Raw genomic sequence first — 6,000 nt, 5'->3', positions numbered from 1 at the left:
ACTCAAAATTTCGACCCGAAAAAAAAACGACGGTGTTACCCCTTACGTTTTTTTTTCGTTTTCGGGCGAAAAATCAAGTTTCTCCAATCTTCTCAAAACTCTGGATTATGATAGAGGGCCGCGAGACTTTGACCTGAGCGCAAAAATGGAGGCTCTAGACCCTTCCAGAGCTGAGATATCGAAACTCAAAATTTCGACCCGAAAAAAAAAAACGACAGTGTTACCACGTTTTTTTTCGTTTTCGGGCGAAAAATCAAGTTTCTCCAATCTTCTCAAAACTCTGGATTATGATAGAGGGCCGTGAGACTTTGACCTGAGCGCAAAAATGGAGGCTCTAGACCCTTCCAGAGCTGAGATATCGAAACTCAAAATTTCGACCCGAAAAAAAAACGACAGTGTTACCCCTTACGTTTTTTTTCGTTTTTGGGCGAAAAATCAAGTTTCTCCAATCTTCTCAAAACTCTGGATTATGATAGAGGGCCGCGAGACTTTGACCTGAGCGCAAAAATGGAGGCTCTAGACCCTTCCAGAGCTGAGATATCGAAACTCCAAATTTCGACCCGAAAAAAAAAACGACAGTGTTACCCCTTACGTTTTTTTTCGTTTTCGGGCGAAAAATCAAGTTTCTCCAATCTTCTCCAAACTCTGGATTATGAAAGAGGGCTGTGAGACTTTGACCTGAGTGCAAAAATGGAGGCTCTAGAACCTTCCAGAGCTGAGATATCGAAACTCAAAATTTCGACCCGAAAAAAAAAACGACAGTGTTACCCCTTTCGTTTTTTTTAATTTTCGGGCGAAAAATTAAGTTTCTCCAATCTTCTCAAAACTCGTGATTATGATAGAGGGCTGTGAGACTTTGACCTGAGTGCAAAAATGGAGGCTCTAGACCCTTCCAGAGCTGAGATATCGAAACTCAAAATTTCGACCCGAAAAAAAAACGACGGTGTTACCCCTTACGTTTTTTTTTCGTTTTCGGGCGAAAAATCAAGTTTCTCCAATCTTCTCAAAACTCTGGATTATGATAGAGGGCCGCGAGACTTTGACCTGAGCGCAAAAATGGAGGCTCTAGACCCTTCCAGAGCTGAGATATCGAAACTCAAAATTTCGACCCGAAAAAAAAAACGACAGTGTTACCACGTTTTTTTTCGTTTTCGGGCGAAAAATCAAGTTTCTCCAATCTTCTCAAAACTCTGGATTATGATAGAGGGCCGTGAGACTTTGACCTGAGCGCAAAAATGGAGGCTCTAGACCCTTCCAGAGCTGAGATATCGAAACTCAAAATTTCGACCCGAAAAAAAAAACGACAGTGTTACCCCTTACGTTTTTTTTCGTTTTCGGGCGAAAAATCAAGTTTCTCCAATCTTCTCAAAACTCTGGATTATGATAGAGGGCCGCGAGACTTTGACCTGAGCGCAAAAATGGAGGCTCTAGACCCTTCCAGAGCTGAGATATCGAAACTAAAAATTTCGACCCGAAAAAAAAACGACAGTGTTACCCCTTACGTTTTTTTTCGTTTTCGGGCGAAAAATCAAGTTTCTCCAATCTTCTCAAAACTCTGGATTATGATAGAGGGCCGCGAGACTTTGACCTGAGCGCAAAAATGGAGGCTCTAGACCCTTCCAGAGCTGAGATATCGAAACTCAAAATTTCGACCCGAAAAAAAAACGACAGTGTTACCCCTTACGTTTTTTTTAGTTTTCGGGCGAAAAATTAAGTTTCTCCAATCGTCTCAAAACTCTGGATTATGATAGAGGGCCGCAAGACTTTGACCTGAGCGCAAAAATGGAGGCTCTAGACCCTTCCAGAGCTGAGATATCGAAACTCCAAATTTCGACCCGAAAAAAAAAATGACAGTGTTACCCCTTACGTTTTTTTTCGTTTTCGGGCGAAAAATCAAGTTTCTCCAATCTTCTCAAAACTCTGGATTATGATAGAGGGCCGCGAGACTTTGACCTGAGCGCAAAAATGGAGGCTCTAGACCCTTCCAGAGCTGAGATATCGAAACTCAAAATTTCGACCCGAAAAAAAAACGACAGTGTTACCCCTTACGTTTTTTTTTCGTTTTGGGCGAAAAATCAAATTTCTCCAATCTTCTTAAAACTCTGGATTATGATAGAGGGCCGCGAGACTTTGACCTGAGCGCAAAAATGGAGGCTCTAGACCCTTCCAGAGCTGAGATATCGAAACTCAAAATTTCGACCCGAAAAAAAAAACGACAGTGTTACCCCTTACGTTTTTTTTCGTTTTCGGGCGAAAAATCAAGTTTCTCCAATCTTCTCAAAACTCTGGATTATGATAGAGGGCCGCGAGACTTTGACCTGAGCGCAAAAATGGAGGCTCTAGACCCTTCCAGAGCTGAGATATCGAAACTCAAAATTTCGACCCGAAAAAAAAACGACAGTGTTACCCCTTACGTTTTTTTTTCGTTTTCGGGCGAAAAATCAAGTTTCTCCAATCTTCTCAAAACTCTGGATTATGATAGAGGGCCGCGAGACTTTGACCTGACCGCAAAAATGGAGGCTCTAGAACCTTCCAGAGCTGAGATATCGAAACTCAAAATTTCGACCCGAAAAAAAAAACGACAGTGTTACCCCTTACGTTTTTTTTCGTTTTCGGGCGAAAAATCAAGTTTCTCCAATCTTCTCAAAACTCTGGATTATGATAGAGGGCCGCGAGACTTTGACCTGAGCGCAAAAACGGAGGCTCTAGACCCTTCCAGAGCTGAGATATCGAAACTCAAAATTTCGACCCGAAAAAAAAAAGACAGTGTTACCCTTTACGTTTTTTTTTCGTTTTCGGGCGAAAAATTAAGTTTCTCCAATCGTCTCAAAACTCTGGATTATGATAGAGGGCCGTGAGACTTTGACCTGAGCGCAAAAACGGAAGCTCTAGACCCTTCCAGAGCTGAGATATCGAAACTCAAAATTTCGACCCGAAAAAAAAACGACAGTGTTACCCCTTACGTTTTTTTTCGTTTTCGGGCGAAAAATTAAGTTTCTCCAATCTTCTCAAAACTCTGGATTATGATAGAGGGCCGTGAGACTTTGACCTGAGCGCAAAAATGGAGGCTCTAGACCCTTCCAGAGCTGAGATATCGAAACTCAAAATTTAGACCCGAAAAAAAAACGACAGTGTTACCCCTTACGTTTTTTTTTCGTTTTCGGGCGAAAAATCAAGTTTCTCCAATCTTCTCAAAACTCTGGATTATGATAGAGGGCCGCGAGACTTTGACCTGAGCGCAAAAATGGAGGCTCTAGACCCTTCCAGAGCTGAGATATCGAAACTCAAAATTTCGACCCAAAAAAAAAAATGACAGTGTTACCCCTTACGTTTTTTTTCATTTTCGGGCGAAAAATCAAGTTTCTCCAATCTTCTCAAAACTCTGGATTATGATAGAGGGCCGCGAGACTTTGACCTGAGCACAAAAATGGAGGCTCTAGACCCTTCCAGAGCTGAGATATCGAAACTCAAAATTTCGACCCGAAAAAAAAACGACAGTGTTACCCCTTACGTTTTTTTTCGTTTTTGGGCGAAAAATCAAGTTTCTCCAATCTTCTCAAAACTCTGGATTATGATAGAGGGCCGCGAGACTTTGACCTGAGCGCAAAAATGGAGGCTCTAGACCCTTCCAGAGCTGAGATATCGAAACTCCAAATTTCGACCCGAAAAAAAAATGACAGTGTTACCCCTTACGTTTTTTTCATTTTCGGGCGAAAAATCAAGTTTCTCCAATCTTCTCAAAACTCTGGATTATGATAGAGGGCCGCGAGACTTTGACCTGAGCACAAAAATGGAGGCTCTAGACCCTTCCAGAGCTGAGATATCGAAACTCAAAATTTCGACCCGAAAAAAAAAAACGACAGTGTTACCCCTTACGTTTTTTTTCGTTTTCGGGCGAAAAATCAAGTTTCTCCAATCTTCTCAAAACTCTGGATTATGATAGAGGGCCGTGAGACTTTGACCTGAGCGCAAAAATGGAGGCTCTAGACCCTTCCAGAGCTGAGATATCGAAACTCAAAATTTCGACCCGAAAAAAAAACGACGGTGTTACCCCTTACGTTTTTTTTTCGTTTTCGGGCGAAAAATCAAGTTTCTCCAATCTTCTCAAAACTCTGGATTATGATAGAGGGCCGCGAGACTTTGACCTGAGCGCAAAAATGGAGGCTCTAGACCCTTCCAGAGCTGAGATATCGAAACTCAAAATTTCGACCCGAAAAAAAAACGACAGTGTTACCCCTTACGTTTTTTTTTCGTTTTCGGGCGAAAAATCAAGTTTCTCCAATCTTTTCAAAACTCTGGATTATGATAGAGGGCCGCGAGACTTTGACCTGAGCGCAAAAATGGAGGCTCTAGACCCTTCCAGAGCTGAGATATCGAAACTCAAAGTTTCGACCCAAAAAAAAACCGACAGTGTTACCCCTTACGTTTTTTTTCGTTTTCGGGCGAAAAATCAAGTTTCTCCAATCTTCTCAAAACTCTGGATTATGATAGAGGGCCGTGAGACTTTGACCTGAGCGCAAAAATGGAGGCTCTAGACCCTTCTAGAGCTGAGATATCGAAACTCAAAAATTCGACCCGAAAAAAAAACGACAGTGTTACCCCTTACGTTTTTTTCGTTTTCGGGCGAAAAATCAAGTTTCTCCAATCTTCTCAAAACTCTGGATTATGATAGAGGGCCGCGAGAATTTCACCTGAGCGCAAAAATGGAGGCTCTAGACCCTTCCAGAGCTGAGATATCGAAATTAAAAATTTCGACCCGAAAAAAAAAACGACAGTGTTACCCCTTACGTTTTTTTTCGTTTTCGGGCGAAAATCAAGTTTCTCCAATCTTCTCAAAACTCTGTATTATGATAGAGGGCCGCGAGACTTTGACCTGAGCGTAAAAATGGAGGCTCTAGATCCTTCCAGAGCTGAGATATCGAAACTCAAAATTTCGACCCGAAAAAAAAAAACGACAGTGTTACCCCTTACGTTTTTTTTCGTTTTCGGGCGAAAAATCAAGTTTCTCCAATCTTCTCAAAACTCTGGATTATGATAGAGGGCCGCGAGACTTTGACCTGAGCGCAAAAATGGAGGCTCTAGAACCTTCCAGAGCTGAGATATCGAAACTCAAAATTTCGACCCGAAAAAAAAAACGACAGTGTTACCCCTTACGTTTTTTTTCGTTTTCGGGCGAAAAATCAAGTTTCTCCAATCTTCTCCAAACTCTGGATTATGAAAGAGGGCTGTGAGACTTTGACCTGAGTGCAAAAATGGAGGCTCTAGAACCTTCCAGAGCTGAGATATCGAAACTCAAAATTTAGACCAGAAAAATAAACGACAGTGTTACCCCTTACGTTTTTTTTTTTGGGGGGGGGGGGGGGGGGATTAAGTTTCCCCAATCTTCTCAAAACTCTGGATTCTGATAGAGGGCCATGGGACTTAGACCTGAGTGCAAAAATTGAGGCTCTAGACCCTTCCAGAGCTGAGATATTGAGATACCACGTAGCATTTATGCCATTATAAATATCTCAGTATCTCAGCTCTTGAAGGGTCTAGAGCCTCCATTTTTGCACTCAGGTCTAAGTCTCATGGCCCTCTATCAGAATCCAGAGTTTTGAAAAGATTGGGGATACTTAATTTTTCGCCCCTCCAAAAAAAACGTAAGGGGTAACACTGTCGTTTTTTTTCTGGTCGAAATTTTGATTTTCGATATCTCAGCTCTGGAAGGGCCTAGAGCCTCCATTGTTGCACTCAGGTTTAAGTCTCATGGCCCTCTGAGTGCAAAAATGGAGGCTCTAGACTGTTCCAGAGCTGAGATATTGAAATCCCACATAGCATTTATGCCAATATAAAAATAGTGGGTTTGTGGACGGTGGAATTATGGGATAGTGCTTGGTGCTACGGACTTAGAGGCCCCAGCTAAGTGCAGTAAAATAGTTTTTGTCATGAAAGAAACTTTAATTAAAATGTCCAAAAAATACACAACCCAAATCCCCATTCAGTAGATTGCAGGCGGGA

This window comes from Pimephales promelas, chromosome 3, assembly GCF_988280905.1.
Source record: "Pimephales promelas chromosome 3, fPimPro1.hap1.1, whole genome shotgun sequence".
Classification (NCBI taxonomy): Eukaryota; Metazoa; Chordata; class Actinopteri; order Cypriniformes; family Leuciscidae; genus Pimephales; species Pimephales promelas.
Note: the sequence above shows the minus strand (reverse complement) of the source record.